Source organism: Pristiophorus japonicus, chromosome 5 (assembly GCF_044704955.1).
Source record: "Pristiophorus japonicus isolate sPriJap1 chromosome 5, sPriJap1.hap1, whole genome shotgun sequence".
Lineage (NCBI taxonomy): Eukaryota > Metazoa > Chordata > Chondrichthyes > Pristiophoridae > Pristiophorus > Pristiophorus japonicus.
The window spans coordinates 209,132,086-209,156,639 of NC_091981.1; positions in this window are offsets into that span (position 1 = coordinate 209,132,086).

Here is a 24,554-nt window from a genome sequence, read left to right on the forward strand (position 1 = left end):
CATACTCACCTCCATTGCTGGAGGTAACGTTATGTCTCACCATTCACTCTAACTCACTAAGCCACTTCCAAAGTAGCTGACAAAAATGGGCATGAACGGAAAATGGTGAAAATAAACAGTTTTATATGTGTTTAAATATTAATGGAATTTTTAAAATAATACTTCTTTAAACACCCATGTGCTTACCCTTATGCATCTACTTCTGTGTCATTTTCCGTTTACGCGTGCTTCTGTGAGGTGCAACCGCTGTGGTTTCAGGCTGCTCACATTCCTGCTGCGGCTGTGTAGACACTTTTGGCGGACGTCCTCTGGGTTTTGGAGCCTGTGAGGGGCCTGCTAAAGTCAGTTCTTCCTGCGACTGTGCGGGGGCAGACTCGGTCATCGGGATCCTAGGAGGCATGTGGGGCTCTGACTGAGAGCGGGGGAGAAGTATGAACACTTTCAGAGGAGCCACCACTTCCATGTCCCCTCTCACTATCATAACTCTCATGGGCCACCCACACTTTCCTTCTAGGAAGGATCTGGAGAGCACCTTGCTGCACAACAGTGGGGCCATGAGGACCCAAGTCTATGTTTACATCCCTCATAGAGATGAGGTCTATGAGCCTTTTCCATCTGTGTTCCATACATAGCACGTGCTCATGTGAGTCGTGCATTTGCTGCTCCATGAAGGTGGCCATCCTTTCCATGGAAGAGCATACCATCCCCATCACCTGAGACATGGTGGCGCTCATGTTGGAGTTGGACTCCTCCATTCTCTGCACATTTGCAGACATCACAGCTGCAAAACCTGACATAGCCTCCTGCACTTTTTCCTGCACCTCCAGCATCACGCTCTTTTTCGATGGCCCCCGAGGCTCAACGTCTGCATGCAGCTGAGAAGGGCTGGGAGCATCCTGCACCCTCTGGCAAGGAGTCACCACTGTTGTCCCTGTCACCACCACCTGCTCTTGCTCACTTGTGACTTGTGAGACACCAGGTGACATCAATACTCTATGCCGTACATCTGTGCTGGTGCTGGGTGCATTGGGTCTGCTGACACTGCACCCTCAGCAGCTGGAGGCTCCTCTGAGGAGTCATCTTCCTCATCAGGCTGGACAGTGATTGATGGACCTATAGAAAGGTAGAGATAATTTAGAAATGTTATATTAAGAATAGATAAAGTTACCATTATGCACATGATAAACATTCACTGGCTGCTGACAACAGTCCCCATATGAGTGCCTGCTCTATGCCCTGTGGCTGTGTGAGATGTAATTCTGTCACCAGGCTGCTGAGCATTCCCCCTCTCTCCATCTCCCACTGCCAACTGCTCTGTAACTCATGACGTCATCACCGTGTGCAGCGCCTCGGGAGTGTTCCAGGATAAAGTTTGGCCCTTGCCCCTGGTTCTGCGCCTGGTGCTGGTAATGACAGCTTCAGCAGTTGGATTTCATACGGATGTTGGCTGGAGGAGCGCTCATTAAAGGCACCAGCATCCACTTTACTATTAGTCGGCCAATAATGGTCCCTTCTTACTTTTGACTGGTTTGAGTGATTTGCAGTTGAAGAAGTGTTCTGGTTCATATAGATTCCTGACTTTCATTGAGGGCAGATTTGAATCTCCAACATTTACATCTTTTCATGGGCACTGTGCTGACACTGGACCTCGCGCTCCAGCATCATCGTCGGAGGCAACTGAGGCAGAGAGAAACACTGCAAAATGTGGCCAGAGGTAGGAGGGCCAACAGGGCTCGCAACAGGAGGCCGTACCCTCCCAGGGTATTCCTGCAGCAGCTCTCCGACATCAATTTCACTGAGGAACAGTATGTTCGAAGGCTGCGCTTCTACAAGGACGTGGTCACAGAGCTCTGCCACCTCCTGCAACCAGGCCTCAAGCCTCAGATCAGGGTGAGGACGGCTCTCTCTATGGCAGTCAAGGTCACCATCGTGCTCAATTTCTACACCAGTGGATCCTTCCATTGTGTAACAGTAGACATCTCCAACATCTTCCAGTTTGCCATCCATTGCTGCAACAGCAAGGTAACAGATGCTCTCTAAAGAAGGAGGAGGGATTACATTTCCTTCCGATTTATCAGACAGAAGAAACACTGCCAGGATAGCAGGCTTCCCCATGGAGCAGGGCACCATTGACTGCACCCACGTTGCTTTGCGGGCATTGCTTAGCAATCCTGAGGTATTCCATAACTGCAAAGGCTACCACTCACTTAATGTGCAGTTGATGTGCGACCACACATGGTGAATCTCCACCATCAATGCCTGCTATTCTGGCAGCAGCCACGATGCATTCATCCTGCGCCAGACCAGTGTGCCAGCTCTCTTCCAGCCACCACATCAAGCTCGCAGCTGGCTGCTGGGAGACAAGGGCTGATGGTTCTCCACCTGTCTCATGAATCCCCTCTGCAACCCCAACACTCTGCCCAGCACTCATTTAATGAGAGCTATGCTACCACCAGGAACATCATTGAGCAGACCATCAAAGTTGCTCCACAACTTGGCCATCATGAAGGCGCAGCCATCGCCACCAGGCATAGCTCCACCACCTCAGGGGGAGGAGGAGGAGGAAATCATAGAAATCACAGAAATCATTGAAATTTACAGCATGGAAGGAAGCCATTTCGGCCCATCGTGTCAGTGCCGGCCGACATTTTCCAGCTCTTGGTCCATAGCCTTGTAGGTTACGGCACTTCAAGTGCACAACAAAGTACTTTTTAAATGTGGTGAGGGTTTCTGCCTCTACCATCCTTTCTGGCAGAGACCCCCACTACCCTCTGGGTGAAAACATTTCTCCTCAAATTCTCTCTAAACCTCCTACCAATTACTTTAAATCCATGCCCCCTGGTTGTTGACCCCTCTGCTAAGGGAAATAGGTCCTTCCTCTCCATTCCAACTAAGCCCCTCATAATTTTATACACCTCAATTTGGTCTCACCTCAGCTTCCTCTGTTCCAAAGAAAACAAACCCAGGCTATTCCAAACTTTCCTCATTGCTAAAATTCTCCAGTCCAGGCAACATTCTCATAAATCTCCTCTGTATCCTCTCTAGTGCAATCACATAGTTCCTGTAATGTGGTGACCAGAACTGCTGTGGCCTATCTAGTGTTTTATGCTGTTCAAGCATAAATGGGTCATTTTCCGGTTGGCAAACAGTGACTACTAGGGTGCCGCAGGGATCGATGCTGGGTCCTCAACTATTTACAATCTATATTAGTGACTTGGATGAAGGACCGAATGTAATGTAGCCAAGTTTGCTGATGATACAAAGATAGATGGGAAAGCAAATTGTGAGGGGGACACAAAAAATCTGCAAAGGGATATAGACCGGCTAAGTGAGTGGGCAAAGATTTGGCAGATGGAGTATAATGTGGGAAAATGTGAGGTTATCCACTTTGACAGAAATAATAGAAAAGCAAATTATAATTTAAATGGAGAAAAATTGCAAAGTGCTGCAGTACAGAGAGCCGAGAAGTCCTACTGCAACTGTACAGGGTATTGGTGAGGCCACACCTGGAGTACTGCATGCAGTTTTGGTCTCCGTATTTAAGGAAAGGTATACTTGCATTGGAGGCAGTTGAGAGAAGATTCACTAGGTTGATTCTGGATATGAGGGGGTTGACTTATGAGGATAGATTGAGTAGGTTGGGCCTATACACATTGGAGTATAGAAGAATGAGAGGTGATCTTATTGAAACTTATAAGATAATAAGGGGGCTCAACAAGGTGGTGCATGGAGGATATTTCCAGTCATAGGGGAAACTAAAACTAGGAGACATAGGGCTAGATTTTCCATTATTTTTGCATGCATACCGCCCACTTGACGCCCATTTTAACGCTGAAATGAGATGTAATGCCCATATATCGCCCATTTAGACACAAAATGGAAACTGACACCCATTTCTCAGTCACTTATCGCTGAACGTTACTTTCGAAATGTGTGTAACGCCGAGAAAAAATAATACTGCCCGCCCACTTTTTTTGGATGGAATCATCAGAATGGGCGAACCCAATGCCCATAATATCGCACAGCGTTACCTTCGGCACGTAATTAACACCAAAATGTAATAATACCGACCGCCCACTGTTTTTTGTCGTAAAGATCCCATTTGCCAAAACTAACACCCAGTATATCGCCCATCCTTACTTTCGGCACCTAGCACACATCTCGCCGACAATATCGCTCACTGAAAAAATCGCTGTAGAAAGGTTGAACTGATTGGAACTACTCACAGCGGTATGGACGCCATGTTCTAAATCGCAGGTCACATCATTTAAAAGGCTGCTCTGCTTCAACCTCGGGGGAATTCGGATGTACTCTGGTCGTGTTTTGAGGTGATGTGAACATCTGAACAAACATCTTACCATGCTGTGGATGATTGGAATTTACTTTAGATGTCTTAATGGGGACATTTATTGTTTGTGAACAATCGGTGTAAAACAGATAGCTATTGGAATGGGGGCCTGTCATTTCTCAACCTGTCTTGATGACCACGCACATGCTGCAGACTAGAGATGGAATCATGTGCCCAATGTAAGATGTGACAGACTGATGAGGAGGACCAGATGTTACACCCCCTGCAAGTACAGGGAGAAGCAGTCTTACCTCAACTTGTGCGACACCACCTGTCTTCGGAGACTGCGCTTCCACAAACAGGTTATCAGTGAGATATGCCAGCTCATCAGGAGAGATCTGCAGCCTGCCAGCACCATCAGGACTGCACTGTCCGTCGAGGTCAAGGTCACCACGGCACTGTGGTTCTACGCTTCGGGTTCCTTTCAGGCCTCAGCTGGCGACATTTGTAGTGTATCTCAGCATGCCACACATTGCTGCATTGGACAAGTCGCTGAAGCCCTGTATGCATGCAGGATGGACTTTATCAGCTTCCCTATGACCAGGGAGGCTCAGAGTGAGAGGGCTTTAGGATTCTACCGAACTGTTAACTTCCCCAAGGTGCAGGGAGCAATTGACTGTACGCACATCGCCATGAGGGCACCTTTCAGGATGCAGAGGTTTTCAGGAACCGCAAGGGATTCCACTCCCTGAATGTACAACTCATTGTTGACCACCAGCAAATTATTAAGGCAATGAATGCTAAATTTCCGGGCAGCATACATGATGCTCACATTCTGCGTGAGAGTACTGTATCTGACTTGTTTAACAATCAGCCACAAGTTCAATGCTGGATGCTTGGTGACAAATGATATGGCCTCGCTACCTGGCTGATGATCACCCTGTGTGACACCCACACCGAAGCCGAGAAGCGATACAACAAGAACTACAGATCCACTCACAATATCGTCGAAAAAACCATTGGAGTGCTTAAGCAGCGCTTTTGATGCTTGGACCACTCAGGAGGCGAGCTCCAATACCACCCTGAGCAGGTAGCTCAATTCACGGTGGTGTGCTGCATGCTGCACAACTTGGCTATCAGGAGGGGACAAGAATTGCCAGGAGGGTCTGACGGTCCGCCTCAGGAGAGGGAGGAAGAGGAGGATGAGGAGGTGAACGCTGACATCGGGTCAGATAATCAGGCTGGCGCTGGAGCCATGCCCCCGCCCCCCTCTATACCGCAGGAAAGGGCCCATGGTGGTGTCATAGCTGCAAGACTCTTACACCAGCAGCTCATAAATGAGCGCCTTGCTTGAAAGAACGTTGGTGGTATTTACAAAGCTGCAACACTGCTGGGTGTGCAGGTCATACATCAATGGTGTGCATCACCTTGGTGATAGTTAAAGTTTAAGTTACCAGTGTGTAACGGTGCAGCTGTCTGAACCAATGCGCAACAAGGTTATGTTAAATTTAAAAAAATATTTAATCTGACCATTTGTCTGAAATCATAAGTATATCTGTAAAAAACACCCCACCCCATCCCCGCCCAACCCACAACAAATTTATCACATTTACACCATTACAATGGTCCCCATTTCCCGCAAAACAGAACACAAATGCAAGCCAACAAAGTAGCCCCCTCACCCCTTGCCCCGAACCTCCCACCAAAATGGCAGCAGCAACCTAAAAATATGCCTTAGACAACATCTGCAGCCATGCACCTCACTTTCCTTCCCCTCCCGCCCCCCCGAAACACCATTTTTACCGCCCACGCCGGAAATAACGCCCATTTTTGGGCGATCTGCACAAAAGTGCAAAATCTAGCCCATAGTCTTAGAATAAGGGGCCGCCCATTTAAAACTGAGATGAGGAGAAATTTCTTCTATCGGAGGGTTGTAAATCTGGGAATTCTCTGCCCCAGAGAGCTGTGGAGGCTGGGTATTTGAATATATTTAAGGCGAAGATAGACAGATTTTTGAGCGATAAAGGATTAAAGGGTTAAGGGGAGTGGGAAGAGAAGTGGAGCTGAGTCCATGATCAGATCAGTCATGATCTTATTAAATGGTGGAGCAGGCTCGAGGGGCCAAATGGCCTACTCCTGCTCTTATTTCTTATGTTCTTATATTCTTATGTTATAACCTCCCTGCTCTTGTTTTCTATGCCTCGGCTAATAAAGGCAAGTATTCCATATGCATTCTTAACCACCTTATCTGCCTGGCCTGCGACCTTCAGGGATCTGTGGACATGTACTCCAAGGTCCCTTTGTTCCTCTACACTTCTCAGTATCCGTCCAATACATGTGTATTTCCTTGCCTTTTTAGCCCTGCCCAAATGCATTACCTCACACTTCTCCGGATTGAATTCCATTTGCCACTGTTCTTCCCACCTGACCAGTTCATTGATATCTACCCACAGTCTATAGCTTTCTTCTTCATTATCAACCACACGGCCAATTTTTGTAATCATCTGCAAACTTCTTAATGATACCCTCTACATTCAAGTCGAAATCATTGATATATACCACAAAAAGCAAGGAACCCCACTGGAAACAGCCTTCCAGTCACAAAAACATCCATCGGCCATTACCCTTTGCTTCCTGCTTATGAGCCAATTTTGGATCCAACTTGCTACTTTGCCTTGGATCCCATGGGCTTTTACTTTCATGACCAGTCTGCCATGTGGGACCTTATCAAAAACCTTGCTAAAATCCATATACACTACATCAAACACACTGCCCTCATCAACCCTCCTGGTTACCTCCTGAAAATATTCTAACAAGTTAGTCAGACGCAACCTTCCCTTAACAAATCCATGCTGACTGTCCTCGATTAATCCGTGTCTTTCTAAATGAAGAGGAGGAGGAGGAGGAGCTGGAGGAAGAGGAAGAAGAGAATGAGGATGAGGACAAGGAGAAGCAGGAGCAGCGATGGAGGAGGAAGCCACTCAATTGGCCTTCTACAAGCGCAGTCTGTGACAGCCTCATCAGAATTCCAGTCCAATTCCCAGTTGCTCCGCACGTCCCCATCATTACTTCAATTTCTCATTCCATACCATGGCCCCAAAACTGAAATGAGAGACAACACCAAATATGCAACATAATAATTATAATTGTATATGAAAACAATACTCACATATATCAACAACAATTAACTTTACTGTTCACCCTTGTGTAAAATCTTATATCCTCTCTTAACACTGGCTTTACCAATTCTACTGCTCCTATGTAGTGTATCCCCAGTGGCTGTAGCAGGGCTGGTTGAAGGCTACTGAGTGTCAGGGCTAGAGGCTACAGATGGGCTTGTAGGATGCCCTCAACCAGCTCTGGGCCTAGAAGACCCGGCTTTGGATTGCACCACCTCAGGCTGAGCGATGGCAGTCTGTGCTGACTGGATGATAGGCAGCGACAAGTGCAATGGCGGAGTGGCAGTGGGGGGGATCAGAAATCAGCGGGGGGATGACTTGCTGTCATCCTGAAAAGGGACAGCAAGTTCCTGTTCCACTGACCCACTGCCACTCCCCCAGGTCAAGACCTCAGCATCCCTACCAACCTGCTCATCACCATCGTAGGCAGTCCCTCGGAATCGAGGATGACTTGCTTCAACATTAAAAATGAGTTCTCAGGTGACTGAAGAGTCCAATGCAGGACCTACAGTCTCTGTCACAGGTGGGGCAGACGGTGGTTAAAGGAACAGGAGGGTGGGGTGCTTGGGTTGCCGCGCGCTCCTTCCACTGTCGATGCTTGGCTTCAGCTTGTTCTCGGCGAAGAGACTTGAGGTGTTCAGCGCCTTCCTGGATGTTTTCTCTCCACATTGGGTGGACTTGGGCCAGGGATTCCCAGGTGTCAGTGGGGGATCTTACTTTTTTTCAAGGAGGCTTTGAGGGTGTCCTTGAAGCGTTTCCTCTGCCCACCTGGGGCTCACTTGCCGTGTCGGAGCTCTGAGTAGAGCGCTTGTTTTGGAGTCTCGTGTCAGGCATACAGACAATGTGGCCCATCCAGTGGAGCTGATAGAGCGTGGTCAGTGCTTCGATGCTGGGGATGTTGGCCTGAGCGAGGACACTGACGTTGGTGCGCCTATCCTGCCAATGGATTTGCAGGATCTTGTGGAGGCAGCGTTGGTGGTACTTCTCCAGTGTTTTGAGGTGCCTGCTGTACATAGTCCATGTCCCTGAGCCATATAGGAGGGCGGGTATCACTACTGCCCTGTAGACCATGAGCTTGGTGCCGGGTTTGAGGTTCCGGTCTTCAAACATTCTCTTCGTCAGGCGACCGAAGGCTGCACTGGCACACTGAAGGCGGTGTTGGATTTCGTCATCGACGTCTGCCCTTGTTGACAGTAGGCTCCCGAGGTATGGAAAATGGTCCACGTTGTCCAAGACCTCGTCATGGATTTTGATAACTGGGGGGCAGTGCTGTGTGGCAGGGGCAGGTTGATAGGGGATCTTTGTCTTATGGATGTTTAGTGCAAGGCTCATGCTCTCGTACGCTTCATTGTAGGTGTTGACGATGGCTTAGAGTTTTGTCTCCGAGTGTGCGCAGACGCAGGCGTCGTCTGCGTACTGTAATTCGATGATGGACGATGGGACAACCTTGGATCTGGCCTGGAGTCGGCGGAGGTTAATCAGATACCCGTTTGTTCCGTAATTTAGCTGCACTCCAGCGGGGAGCTTGCTGAGGGTAAGATGGAGCATTGCAGCAAAGAAGATTGAGAAGAGCATTGGTGTGATGACACAGCCTTGCTTGACTCTGGTCCGAACGTGAATTGGGTCTGTGGTGAAACTGTTGGTCAGGATCATGGCTTGCATGTCATCGTGGAGCAGACCGAGGATGGTGACAAACGTTTGAGGGCAGCCGAATCTGAGGAGGATGCTCCATAATCCCTCAAGGTTGACAGTATCAGAGGCTTTTGTGAGGTCAAAGAAGGCCATGTACAAGGGTTGGTGCTGTTCCCTGCATTTCACTGCATCCTCAGCGAAATGCAGGAAACAGCACCAACCTCAGCATCCCTACCAACCTGCTGCAGTACAGATTGGTGGCCTGCTGTGACACCGTGAGATTCTCAGTCGACTGTGGTGGACCCAGTCATGATGCCAGTGGTCAGAGCTTGCATGGCATCCAGCTGAGACTGCATGAGAGCAGCTTGAGTTTCGATGCCAACAACCATTGTCTGCATTACAGCACTAAGACAATTGCATTGGTTCCATCTGTGCTGCAATGGAAGCTGCCACATCGCTCATGACATGTGTCATGAGGTCTGGGTCCCCACGGTCTCTGAGACTCCACCATCATCTGCAGTCTGGAAATGATAGGCTGCATGATGTGCGCAGAGCTCTGTGCAATGCTAGAGGCAGACTCCTCCATGCTCCTTACCATTGATGAGAGGCTGTCTTGTGCCTTTGCCATTGAACCTATCATCTCAGAGTGCATGGCCATTACCTTTGTTGTGAACCCTTCCCATCAAGGTCCCCATCTGAGTCCTGTGCAGCAGAACTTTTGTGCAAACTCTAGCTCCTGGGAGCTGGCTCCTGAGCTACCCTTTCCCCTTGGCCTTGCTACAGCCCACTCATCCCCGGTGCATCACCCAGTGCAGACCCCTCTATTAAGCTTGCTTCTATCGATCGCTTAGTGCCAGTCTCTGAGGTGGTGCCTGTGAGTGACGCGGTGCTTGGGTCTTCCTTCTCTTCTCCTTCATCACTCTCAATGGGGCGGTGGGGTGTGGGTGGGTGGTAGCTAATTATCTGAAAGTATAAAGGCACAAGATTCACGTTAAGGTGAGGGCAGGGGTGCAGGAATGGAGCAGGGAATGCAGACAGTATCAGGAGCTGGGAAGTGATAAAGCCTTCTGGTGTGAGGGGGAAGTGGGATGAGAAAATAAGAGGAAATGAAGATACCGTTGTTGCCTCCAACGGGGTCACATCGCCAATGACCATGGTGCCCACCACCTGTGGGCCAAAGAGTCACAGCATTCACTCCTCCAGGTCTGACAGCTGCTGCAGCTGAGGTTCATCCCTGCCTATCCTCTGCTGCTCCCCTCTATTGTGGACCATCTTGGCCTGCAAAAGAAAGGAATGTGTATGAGTCAGAGTCCGGCTATGTGTCTGGGAGATATGCCTGCTGTCGCTTAATAGCTGTGAATATAGGCAAGGCGTGAGATGAGGATGTGAGTTTGAATAGATGCAAATGTATGGTGGGGAAGTGATGCTTTGCACAGTGTGCACAGACAGAGGTTCAGAGGCTGGTATGTAGGACCTGTTGAAGCATGTACTCACCTTGACCACCCGACTGAGGTTGTTGAATTTTTTACGACACTGTGTCAGGCTGCAAGACACAACACTACTCAAGACCTCCTCTGCCACTTCTTTCCACATTGCCCTGAAGACCTGGGGAAATGGCCTCCTTCAACTGGCCGGGAACAGCGCTTCCCTCCTTTGCTCCACTGCAGCCACCAATGCCTCCAATGTGATGTCAGTGAACCGATGAACTCTTTCCCTTGGATTTGGATTGGGAGCAGCCATAGCTTGAGATGTTTCACTTGCTCTCAGATCGACTTCAGTTCCAGGAAGAATGAAAATGAGCAGCTGCACATTGATACAACTTCCCCTTTAAGAGCTGGAATGAGCCAATGTGAAGGATTGAAGGATGATTGCTGAATGCAAGTCACCTGAAATTAGGTAGCGCTCAGGTGGTAACACCCCTGTAGCACCTCTCCCCCTCCTTCCTGGAGCGCTAAAGCTCAATTTAGAAGAAGTTCAGAATCCTTTGTGCCTGGCACTAAATTTTCAAAATTTAAAAAGGCAATGCCCCTAAGAGGCACGACTGAATTTCTGCCCCAATACAAAAGCCAGGAAGTTATCTAAACCTATATAAAACAGTAGTTCTGAAGTATTGTCTCCAATTCTGGGCACCACACTTTAGGAATGACGTGAAGGCTATGGAGAGGGTACAGAAGAGATTTACTACAATGGTTACAGGGATGAGGGAATATGTACAGCTACATGGATAGTCTAGAGAAACTGGGGTTGGTCTCCTTGGAACAGAGAAAGCTTAAAGGAGATTTGATAGAGTTGCTTAAAATCATAAAGGGTTTAGATAGAGTAAATAAAGAGAAATTGTTTCCAATGGCTGAAGGGTCGATTGCAGTCAGATTCAGGTGAAGTTAAAATGGGGAACAAAGAAATGGCAGACCAGTTGAACAAATACTTTAGTTCTGTCTTCACAAAGGAAGACACAAATAATCTTCCAGAAGTATTAGCAGACCGAGGGTCTAGTGCGAAGGAGGAACTGAGGATATCCCTTTTAGGCAGGAAATTGTGTTCGGGAAATTGATGGGATTGAAGGACGATAAATCCTCGGGACCTGAAAGTCTGCATCCCAGAGTACTTAAGGAAGTGGCCCTAGAAATAGTGGATGCATTGATGATCATTTTCCAGCAGTCTATCAACTCTGGATCAGTTCCTATGGACTGGAGGGTAGCTAATGTAATGGCACTTTTTAAAAAAGGAGAGCGAAAACGGGTAATTATAGACTGGTTAGCCTGACATCAACAGTGGGGAAAATGTTGGAATCAATTATTAAAGATGAAATAGCAGCGCATTTGGAAAGCAGTGACAGGATCAGTCCAAGTCAGCATGGATTTATGAAAGGGAAATCATGCTTGACAAATCTTCTGGAATTTTTTGAGGATGTAACTAGTAGAATGGACAAGGGAGAACCAGTGGATATGGTGTATTTGGACTTTCAAAAGGCTTTTGACAAGATCCCACACAAGAGATTGGTGTGCAAAATTAAGGCACATGGTATTGGGGGTAATGTACTGACGTGGATAGAGAACTGGGTGGCTGACAGGAAACAGAGAGTTGGGATAAACGGGTCCTTTTCAGAATGGCAGGTGTCATGTATTCAACCAGCATTGTAACCCATGTATAAACTGACCTAAGTTGTACACCGTGAGAACACTGACCACTAGGTGGGAGACACTCCTAACCTGGACCTTCAGGTATAAAAGGGGAAGCTCCACCCACCTTCATCACTTGAGTGCTAAGGAATAAAGGACAGGTCACAGACTGACCTTCTCTCAAGCATGGGCCTCATGTGCATTTATACTGTATAGTAAGTACGTATCAATGGCGACAAGAAACTGGGATTTAAACCACGCGAGCATGGCCACTAGCAGAACAGACGAGAGGTACTGTGTTAAGGAATGGTTGGGACAGAGATTCAACATTGTTAAAGCAGCACACAGTTCTCCAGGCAGACAAGGGCAGTCGGGCATGCCCCAACATGTAGCCGAACCCAGAGGGGGAATTCGACAGAGACAATGGCAAGCTGAACAGCGATTCACGCCATTGCAAGGGACAATGCGGCCAGTAATGGGGCCATCAACACCTGTTAATGGTGCACTCAAGGACAATAACAGGGACAGTCAGGGACGATCGACTGGAAAGGGACCTTTTGTTTCAAACCGCAACTCATGCTGGAGGCGTGGAGGCACATACTCAGCCGGAGTTTGCAGAGATGAGCAAAATACGTGCAGAAATTGCAGAAATGGACACTAGGGGAAATCGCTGGAAGCTGAAGTTCAGCGAGTTCGTGTGGAGCACGTATACAGTTCATACACGAGGACGCCACCGATAATGATGAAAGTGCTCCTTAATGGCATCCCAGTATCAATGGAGCTAGACAAGGGGGCCAGCCAGTCCCTGATGGATATCAAACAGTTCGAAAAGTTGTGGGCATCCAAGGCCAGGAGGCCAAAATTATCGCTGATTGACGCACAGCTACGGACTTACACAAAGCAGATCATTCCGGTGCTTGGCAGCGCCACGGTAGTCGTGACCCACAAAGATTCGGAGAACAGACTGCCACTCTGGATTGTCCCAGGGGACAGTCCCGCACTACTGGGGAGGAGTTGACTTGCTGTCATGAACTGGAAATGGAGCGATGTCAATGCAATTTCCTCTGTGGAGCGAGTATCATGCTCACAGATCCTGGACAAATTTGACTCATTATTCCAACCCGGCATTGGCACTTTCATGGGGGCCAAGGTAGTGATTCACATAAACCCGGACGCCAGGCCAGTACACCACAAGGCCAGAGCGGTGCCGTACATGATGCGGGAAAAGATAGAAGGCGAATTGGACCGCCTGCTGAGGGAAGGCATCATCTCCCCAGTCGAATTCAGTGACTGGGCGAGCCCGATTGTGCCGGTGCTCAAGGCGGATGGGTCGGTCAGGATATGTGGCGATTACAAGGCCACCATCAATCGGGTGTCACTTCAAGACCAGTACCTGCTACCAAGAGCGGAGGACCTCTTTGCGACGCTATCCGGTGGCAAACTTTTTTCAAAATTGGACCTAGCCTCAGCTTACATGACCCAGGAGCTGGCGAGTGAGTCGAAGAAGCTGACCACCATCACGACACACAAGGGGTTGTTTGAGTACAACAGATGTCCGTTCGGGATTCGCTCGGCCGCCGCGATCTTCCAACGAAATATGGAAAGCCTCCTCAAGTCGATTCCAGGGACGGTGGTTTTTCAGGACGACATCCTCATTACAGGTTATGATACTGAAGAACACCTCCACAATCTGGAGGAGGTGCTACGCAGACTGGACCGGGTAGGTCTGCGACTGAAAAAGGCGAAGTGCATCTTCCTAGCTCCAGAGGTAGAATTCCTGGGATGAGGGTAGCAGCAGACGGGATCAGCCCTACTGCGTCCAAGACGGAAGTGATCCAGAGAGCACCCAGACCCCGTAACACGACGGAGCTGCGTTCGTTCCTGGGGCTCCTGAACTATTTTGGTAACTTTCTTCCCAAATTGAGCACGCTGCTAGAGCCGCTACACGTGCTCCTATGCAAAGGTCGCGAATGGGTCTGGGGGAACAGCCAGGAAAGGGCTTTTAATAGAGCACGCAATTTGTTATGTTCCAACAATCTGTTAACGCTATATGACCCATGTAAGAAACTTGTGTTAACGTACGATGCGTCGTCCTATGGTGTCGGGTGTGTGTTGCAGCATGTTAATGCCAAGGGTCAGTTACAGCCGGTAGCTTATGCCTCCAGAAGTCTGTCCCAGGCAGAAAGGGGCTACGGGATGGTAGAAAAGGAGGCGCTCGCATGTGTATTTGCGGTAAAGAAAATGCACCAGTACCTGTTTGGCAGGAAATTTGAGCTGGAGACAGATCACAAACCCCTAACGTCCCTTTTGGCCGACAACAAGGCCATAAATGCAAACGCATCGGCCCGCATACAGAGGTGGACACTCACGTTAGCCGCCTATGACTACACAATTCGGCACAGGCCAGGCACCGAAAACTGCGCCGATGCACTCAGCAGGCTCCCACTAGCCACCACTGAGGGGGCTACCGAGCATGCTGCTGAGATGGTCATGGCTGTTGAAGCTTTCGGAAGCGAAGGCTCACCCGTGACAGCCCGTCAGATTAAAGTCTGGACAAATAGAGACCTGCTATTGTCTCTAGTCAAGAAATGTGTCCTGAATGGGGACTGGACAGCCACGTACAGGTATTGCCCTGAGAAATTTAAACCATTTCACAAGCGCAAGGATGAACTCTCGATTCAGGCCGATTGCCTACTGTGGGGAAACCGCGTAGTCATGCCCCAAATGGGCAGAGAGGTGTTCATCGGAGAACTCCACAATGGGCACCCGGGCATTGTCACGATGAAGGCAATTGCCAGGTCACACGTTTGGTGGCCAGGGATAGACGCAGATCTGGAACTTTGTGTTCGCAGCTGCAACACGTGTGCCCAGCTGGGCAATGCGCCCAGGGAAGCCCCCCTTAGCCCCTGGCCATGGTCCGCCAAGCCTTGGTCACGCATCCATGCGGACTACGCAGGTCCTTTCATGGGGAAAATGTTTTTGGTTGTAGTAGACGCCTACTCCAAATGGATCGAGTGTGACATTTTAAATTCAAGCACATCCTCTGCCACGGTAGAAAGTCTACGGGCAATGTTCGCCGCCCACGGTCTACCGGACATCTTGGTCAGCGACAATGGCCTGTGCTTCACAAGCACTGAATTCCAGGACTTCATGGCAGGCAATGGAATTAACCATGTTAGAATGGCACCGTTCAAGCCGGCCTCAAACGGCCAGGCAGAACGAGCACTGCAGATAATCAAATAGGGGATGCTCAGAATCCAATGGGGTTCCCTACAAACCCGCTTATCACACCTCCTGTTGGCCAATAGATCCCGACCACACTCGCTCACAGGGGTTCCATCCGCAGAGCTACTAATGAAAAGGACGCTCAAAACCTGGTTATCCCTTATACACCCTACCATGAAAGAAATTGTCGAGAGCAGGCACCAGTCACAATATGACTACCATGACAGGAATGCGAGGGCGCGATGTATTGATGTAAATGATCCTGTTCTTGTCCTCAACTAAGCTGCAGGGCCTAAATGGCTCGCAGGCACTGTGGTTGCCAAAGAGGGAAATAGGATTCTGGTAGTTAAACTTACCAATGGACAAATCTGCCGCAAACATGTGGATCAAACAAAAAGGAGGTTCAGCAACCCCATAGAAGAAGCAGAGGAAGAACACGATATAGAGTTCACTCCACCACAGGTGACCGAACACCGGAACCAAAGGGAGGAGAGCCCAGTCACTGTGGGCAGTCCGGACAGGCCTGAGGCACCGCAAACAGCAGACATTCAGGCAAGCGCCCAACAACCGGAGCCCCAACTCAGGCGCTCTACAAGGGAGCGTAAACCACCAGAGAGACTCAACCTGTGATCCCAATAAGACTTTGGGGGGGAGGTGATGCCATGTATTCAACCAGCATTGTAACCCATGTATAAACTGACCTAAGTTGTACACCATGAGAACACTGACCACTAGGTGGGAGACACTCCTAACCTGGACCTTCAGGTATAAAAGGGGAAGCTCCACCCACCTTCATCACTTGAGTGCTAAGGAATAAAGGACAGGTCACAGACTGACCTTCTCTCAAGCATGGGCCTCGTGTGCATTTATACTGTATAGTAAGGACGTATCAGCAGGCAGTGACTAGTGGGGTGCCGCATGGTTCAGTGCTGGGACCCCAGCTATTCACAATATACATTAATGATTTAGATGAAAGAATTGAGTGTAATATCTCCAAGTTTGCAGATGACACTAAACTGGGTGGCGGTGTGAACTGTGAGGAAGACGCTAAGAGGCTGCAGGGTGACTTGGACAGTTTAGGTGAGTGGGCAAATGCATGGCAGTATAATGTGGATAAATGTGAGGTTATCCACTTTGGGAGCAAAAACACAAAGGCAGAATATTATCTGAATGACGGCAGATTAGGAAAAGGGAAGGTGCAACGAGACCTGGGTGTCATGATACATCAGTCATTGAAAGTTGGCATGCAGGTACAGCAGGCGGTGAAGAAGGCAAATGGTATGTTGGCCTTCATAGCTAGGGGATTTGAGTATAGGAGCAGGGAGGTCTTATTGCAGTTGTACAGAGCCTTTGTGAGGCCTCACCTGGAATATTGTGTTCAGTTTTGGTCCCCTAATCTGAGGAAGGGCGTTCTTGCTATTGAGGGAGTGCAGCGAAGGTTCTCCAGACTGATTCCCGGGATGGCTGAACTGACATATAAGGAGAGACTGGATCGACTGGGCCTGTATTCACTGGAGTTTAGAAGGATGAGAGGGGATCTCAAAGAAACATATAAAATTCTGATGGGACTGGACAGGTTAGATGCAAGAAGAATGTTCCCGATGTTGGGGAAGTCCAGAACCAGGGGCCACAGTCTAAGGATAAGGGGTAAGCCATTTAGGACTGAGATGAGGAGAAATGTCTTCACTCAGAGAGTTGTTAACCTGTGGAATTCTCTACCGCAGAGAGTTGTTGATGCCTGTTCACTGGATATATTCAAGAGGGAGTTAGATATGGCACTTACGGCTAAAGGGATCAAGGGGCATGGAGAGAAAGCAGGAAAGGGGTACTGAGGTGAATGATCAGCCATGATCTTATTGAATGATGGTGCAGGCTCGAAGGGGCGAATGGCCGACTCCTGCACCTATTTTCTATGTTTCTATGTTTCTACAAGCAGAGGGCAAAGATTTATGGTGATTAGCAAAAGAACCAGAGGCGACATGAGGACAAGATTTTCATGCAACAAGTGATTAGGACTTGGAATGCACTGACTGATAGGGTGGTGGATGCAGATTCAATATTAGCCGTTAAATCCTTAAGGAGAAAAAAAACTGCAGGGATATGGGGAAAGAGCGGGGGAGTGGGACTAACTGGATTGCTGTTGGAAAGAGCTTACTTAGACTCGATGAGCTGAATGACCTCCTTCTGTGCTGTACTATCTCTGATTATGATTCTATGGAAAAATTGCCCCATGCCACATTTGGAGCACACAATTTGAATTAAATGAATATTTAACACCTGGCGAGATGGACTGCTAAATGTTGCTGAATTGGGGTCTCGTCTGAAAAAAATGTGCGGGATGGTATCGAAGGCGTGTATGGAATTCTAGCGACCCATCTAGTTCATTTATCAGATTGTCAATTAGTTCCAATTTTCCATCACCTGATGATATTCACCCTGGATCCACGTTGATGCTCAAAAGATGCACTACTTCTTCTCTTCCAAGAAAGTCAGTCATTAGTTGGTCATCAGACAACAGTTAGAGCAAAGAAGCATTTATTTGGAGCTGATGATGTGATCCCAGTGCTGAGCTACTGTAGTGTTTCCATCTTTTCTAAACTGAATCCGGGGACGCACAGGGTGGGAGCACAGCAAAGTAGCCATGATGGAAAATGTAGATTGCACAGCGTAGCAAGGGAATCATTTTTTAGCAGCTTATATTTTAACAGTTGCACATATACACTACAACTGCAAAACAAATGTGCATATAATTACCACGGATGCGACGTCACATGATTAAAGCACATTCGGACACCTCCCCCCACCCCCACCCTCCAGTGACTGAGGTCCCATCTCACCGCCCCCCACCCCAGTCACTGAGGTTGCACCTCACCTCCCCCCCCCGCCCCCCAGTTACTGAGGTAGCACCTCACCCACCCCCCCACAAAACTGAGATCACATCTGATCTCTCCCTCCAGTGACTGAGGCCGCACCTCACCCCCCCCCCCCCAGTGACAGGTCGCACCACAGCCCCCCACCCCGCCCCCCCCAGTTACTGAGGTAGCACCTCACCCCACCACCCCCCCACAAAACTGAGATCACATCTGATCTCTCCCTCCAGTGACTGAGGTCACACCTGACCCCTCCCCAGTGTTAGGATTAGCCCGCTCCCCCTATCCCCGGTGACTGGGTCCTCCCCCACATCCTCCCGCCACCCCGCACCCTTCCCCCCAACCACCCGCCCGAGGCTCTCACCCGCTCCGGTTGCCATGTAACCAGGCACTTCCGCCGGTGACAATTCACCAGCATGAACTCAACAGGAAACTCAGAAACAAGAACTGTGAGTGCAGTGAGTCACTCTGACCATTGTACAAGTTGTTGTTTAATTTAACCTTAGATCTGCGGAAGAATTAGGTAAAGGGGATAAGGGAATTGCAATGTGTGCAGGAGTCTTTTCTCACCCAATATGTAAAAAGCCCAACAAGGGAGGATTCGCTATTGGATCTAGGAATGGGGAATGAACCAGAGTAGATAAGAGATGTAAAAGTAGAAGAACATCTTGACAATAGTGACCATAATACAATGTGCTGTAAGATGATAATTGAGGACATAAGTATGATGAAAACCAGGTTAATAGATTGGAGAAAAGCTGATTTTGAGGGGCTGAGAAAAGAACTTGGGAAAATAAAATGGGCAACAATATTGGCAAACAACGATGTAGAATAACAATGGGAAACATGTAAAACGCTGTTCAACAGAGTGCAGGAACAATATATTCCGCTAAAAGTAAAGAACAAACTAAACACTGAATAAAGCCACGAGGGAACAATTTGAGGGCAAGGAAAGAGGCATACATTAAATACATAGGGGCCAGCCCACACTGCGATATGTGCGCGCACTAGGTCCGTGCAGCAGAGCAGATCTCCAGTCGTCCTGGTTAATCCTTGCCACCGGATAAAGGCCTAGCTCTGTCAAGCCCGTGTGGTGGCTGATGTGCAACGGCCATCACACGTTAAAAAAAATTCACACACAGGCATCTTCCACACCTTCAATTGGAGTTCAGGACTAGAACATTGGGTCCTTCATTGAAACACCTGTGAGCTCGTGGAAGCAAGTCATCCTCGTTCGAGGGACTGCCTATGATGATGAGACTTCAGGGACAACTTTTGTGATCCGGGGACATTGTTTGCCCAGGGACAAAGTACTTCATCCAGGGATGCATTGTCACACTGAGCTGCTGGGACTGCTGCTTCCTGTGTACTCCATTTGCATGTAATGTAAATACTTAAATGTACATGTCATCATCATCATAGGCAGTCCCTTGAAGCGAGGATGACTTGCTTCCACGTCAAAAAGGGATGAGCTCACAGGTGTTTCAATGAAGGACCTAATATTCCAGATCCCAAACTATATCGTGAAGGGTGGAAGATGCGTGTGCTTAGATTTTTTTAACGTTTGGTGACCGTTGCACACTAGCCACCACATGGGCTTGACAGAGCTAGGTTTGGTCCAGTGGCAAGGATTACCCAAGACTAACTGGAGACCAGCTCTGCTGCACAGACTGAGCGTGCACACATATCGCAGTGTGGGCTGGCCCGTGCTGCTCCTGTGCCCTCGACTCTTCTGGGCCCCAGATTCACACCTCTCCTGGGCCCCGGTCACTTCCCTCTATGGACTCTTGCCGTTCCTTCGCCCCTCCTGCTGTGCTTGCCTGCACTGCGATCAGCGACCTGGCTTCATAGCCATCACCCTCCTGCAGCAGCACGTGCTGCTCCCTGCAGTGGTATACCGTCGCACGCTGCTCCCTCCAAGGGCCCCGGCCCGCCGACGGTCCCGCAGGCCGGGACCGCACCGACCTCCGGGCCGGGCCGCCGCATGCTGCTCCCTCCATACATGTAGAGCATGACATGCTGGAGGCCTGGGGGTTGGCAGGGGCCGGTATGTTGGGCAGCAACAGCCAGTGAAGGACTGCCAACTGCACAAATATTGCCACCGTTGTTTTTTCCTTACTTAACTTTCCTTACCAAGCTAGTGAAGGCTAAAGAAATAGATGGGGAAAATAAAGAGTGACCCACTTCAAATGGGTGTTTATGACTGGAGTGCCACATGGGTGATCCAGTCATAGAACAAGGCATTTCTCTTTTATGTAGTGCTTTTCATGACCTCAGGATGCCCCAAAGCACTTTTCAGCCAATGAAGTATTCTGAAGTATAGTCACTGTTGTAATGTATGAAATGCGGCAGCCAATTTGCACACTTCAAGGTCCCAGAAACAGCAATTTGATAATGATCAGATAATCTGTTTTAGCGGCGTTGGTTGAGGGATAAACATTGGCTCGGACACCAGGGATAACTCCTCGATCTTCTTCGAAATAATACCATGAGATTATTTATATCCACCCAAGAGAGCAGAATACGGCACCTCCGACAGTGCAGCACTCCCTCAGATCTGCACTGAAGTGTCACTCTGGATTTTTGTGCTCAACTCTCTGGAGGTGACTTGAACCCACAACCTTCTAACTCCGAGGAGAGTACGCCTCACATCGAGGCACGGCTAAATGAATCTTGCACACATTTTGTGTGCCGGTTCACAGAGCTACATACTGGCCAGCCACATTGACAGATGCAGAGCGCACCAGGGCATGGCAGGCTTCCGTGCCTGATAATACGAGGAGCCAGTGTCCAATGCACTTCAAGTACAGGTCGGCACATTATTGGTTACTGTACTTTAATTGAAAAAGTGGAAATTGAACAAGTTATTTCAAAGTTCTTATTTAACAGTAAAACTTTTTGTCAATTACAAAAGGAGCATTTATACAGACCTAACATTAAACTAAACCCATAACTCATTTTGTTAAACCATTACCGTAAAGCCTTTGTTATTACAGTAAAAATGATAAGTTAAATGAAAGAATGTGTCCAAAGTACAGCCTGTTGTCAAAGCAAACAAGTATTGCACAAGCAATTATATTTATTTACCTCATTATCTATCTCAGGAAGACATTTAACCTCCCACTTTAGAAATGGTAGTACTCGAGTATCAAAATAATCTTCAAGAAGTTAAATTCAATGTGACCCGATGGAGATTGAAATCATAGTTTGTTTGGCATCATGGAAAAACTTTAATAAAATATTAAAACAATATAAAATCTTTATAAATCACATTTTTTTTTAAATCACTTTAATGTCTACACATCATTAACAAATGTACCACTTTGCAGAACATCTTGGTGTTTGAAATCTGAAATGGAAAGAATGTTTTTATTTATTCAACAGAGCTAACTTTAAGCAGTTGCAGTCATGTTAATACTACAACAGTTAATTCTAGTTCCCATAAAAGTTTGAAGTATTTTAGCAGAGACACTGGATAGAATTATAATTTTCCAAATAATTCAAGTGCAGTCCACAAAATGGATATAGTGATATACATGACAATAACACAGTAGCTGCTATACTTTTTTTTATTGTTTCTATTGATTACATGTTATCAAAATATATGTCTCTGTTCCATTTCCGATAATTTTTAATTCAGTGCTTACTATTACCTATCACTAGTTGCTACCAACTTATGTTTACTATAAGTCATAGAATAGACAGCTAAATGTTAAAGAAGAATCTGTATTGAATTTATTTTTAAATTGAATTACAAAAGTTAATTCCCGGGTTTTTGAACAATACCTTCATTTGCAATGATTTTTGATTAATTTCTAATGACAGAAATTATATAAATGTTCTCATTGTACAAATATATTGATGTTGAGTTATTATAAAAACTTTAATCTAATAAATGATTCTCTGCAATAGTTACATCTTTTAGGTGTTCTAATTAATTAAGTATCTGCTAAATTATCAAATTGGATGATTAGATTTTCACAAACTTGCTATCCTTCATTACAATTTCCATTGATATACCTTAAACTCTCTATAATATATTCTTCGTATGCAACTTCTCTGATAGGCAAACTATGTTAAAACATTCACTCATGTTGGGACTTCCTGTTGGTGGAAAGTGAACCTTCGTGGGCCAACAAAGACAAAAAAGTCCCTTTAAATAATGATCACTCAAAGTTCCCAATCTGTGGAGCCTTTTCATTCTGTGGCAGTAATCAAAACAATGTCTGGCACTAAATTTAACCATGAATTAATTAATTTCAGAAATTATAAAAAAGTGATTTCAGATGAAGACAACTGAAGAAAATGGAAGTTTATTAAAAACTTAGGCCTGAAATTCCTGGGGCTGGAGAGGGTAGTTAGCTTGATCTCTGTCGACGGAGAGCTGCAGAATTTGTGGTGGGCGGACCTGGTTACATTGGAATTACACCTTGTTTTCCCTGTCCTTTTAAATTACGATGGGGATGGGAGAAACATAGAAACATAGAAACATAGAAACATAGAAAATAGGTGCAGGAGTAGGCCATTCGGCCCTTCGAGCCTGCACCACCATTTAATATGATCATGGCTGATCATGCAACTGCAGTACCCCATTCCTGCTTTCGCTCCATACCCCTTGATCCCTTTAGCCGTAAGGGCCACATCTAACTCCCTTTTCACAATTCTCTGAGTGAAGAAGTTTTTCCTCATCTCGGTCCTAAATGGCTTACCCCTTATCCTTAGACTATGACCCCTGGTTCTGGATTTCCCCAACATCGGGAACATTCTTCCTGCATCTAACCTGTCCAATCCTGTCAGAATTTTATAGATTTCTATGAGATCCCCTCTCATTCTTCTAAATTTCAGTGAATATAAGCCTAGTCGATCCAATCTTTCTTCATATGTCAGTCCTGTCATCCCGGGAATCAATCTGGTGAATCTTCACTGCACTCCCTCAATAGCAAGAATGTCCTTCCTCAGATTAGGAGACCAAAACTGTACACAATATTCAAGGTGTAGCCTCACCAAGGCCCTGTACAACTGCAGTAAGATCTCCCTGCTCCTATACTCAAATCCTCTCGCTATGAAGGGGTAAGCCATTTAGGACCGAGATGAGGAAAAACTTCTTCACTCAGAGAATTGTGAAAAGGGAGTTAGATGTGGCCCTTACGGCTAAAAGGATCAAGGGGTATGGAGAGAAAGCAGGAATGGGGTACTGAAGTTGCATGATCAGCCATTTGCCTTCTTCACCGCCTGCTGTAGCTGCATGCCAACTTTCAATGACTGATGTACCAGGACACCCAGGTCTCGTTGCACCTCCCCTTTTCCTAATCTGTTACCATTCAGATAATATTCTGCCTTCCTGTTTTTGCCACCAAAGTGGATACCCTCACATTTATCGACATTATACTGCATCTGGCTTGCATTTGCCCACTCACCTAACCTGTCCAATTCACCCTGCAGCCTCTTAGCATCCTCTTCACAGCCCACACTGCCATCCAGCTTAGCGTCATCTGCAAACTTGGATATTACATTCAATTCCTTCGTCTAAATCATTAATGGGGGCTTTTTGGGAAAATGCCAGGGATAGTTGCAAGGCTTCCCTGGGAAATTACGCCCTTGAAAAGCCTCAGCGAAACTCATGTCAGCTGAGAGGTTGCTGCAGGACAATCCACCTTACAGAGTGTGACCAGGCCAGGCGGGCCGGGTGCCATTGATGCACTCTTGCAGATGCCGGCAGCCCATTATGGTCATGAAATTACCCTATCCTGTTAACTTTGGTGGGGTCTTGGCCTAGGGCTAGGTTGGGCAGTGGGGGGTGAGGAGTACTGCTCGATCAGATTTAGATTGGACCTGGCCCTTAATTTCTTACCTGTTTCATTGACTAGAATTGCAGCAGAATTGATTCCAGTTAGAGGATTCTAAAGACAGATCCTACCTACTGTTAACCTTTAATCACGCACATAGATATTGCAGCTGGCAGCATTTAAAGGCAAGTTCATATGATATTTCTTTGACCATTATCTTAAGAGAACTATTAACCCATTAAATAGGTTAGCACTTACGTCAAATTGGCAGACAAAGGAAGGTCATAAAGAAAGTGATAAGTCCGCTAACATCGGCAACTGGAAGAAGACTGAAAGGGGCACTCCTTAATGTTTATAATTAGTACTGTACATTAACTGTGGTATTTAATCATTCCCTTTTCCTGATGATTCACAATTTAATGAATACACTTTTGCTTTTTTTGTGTGAGATCTTC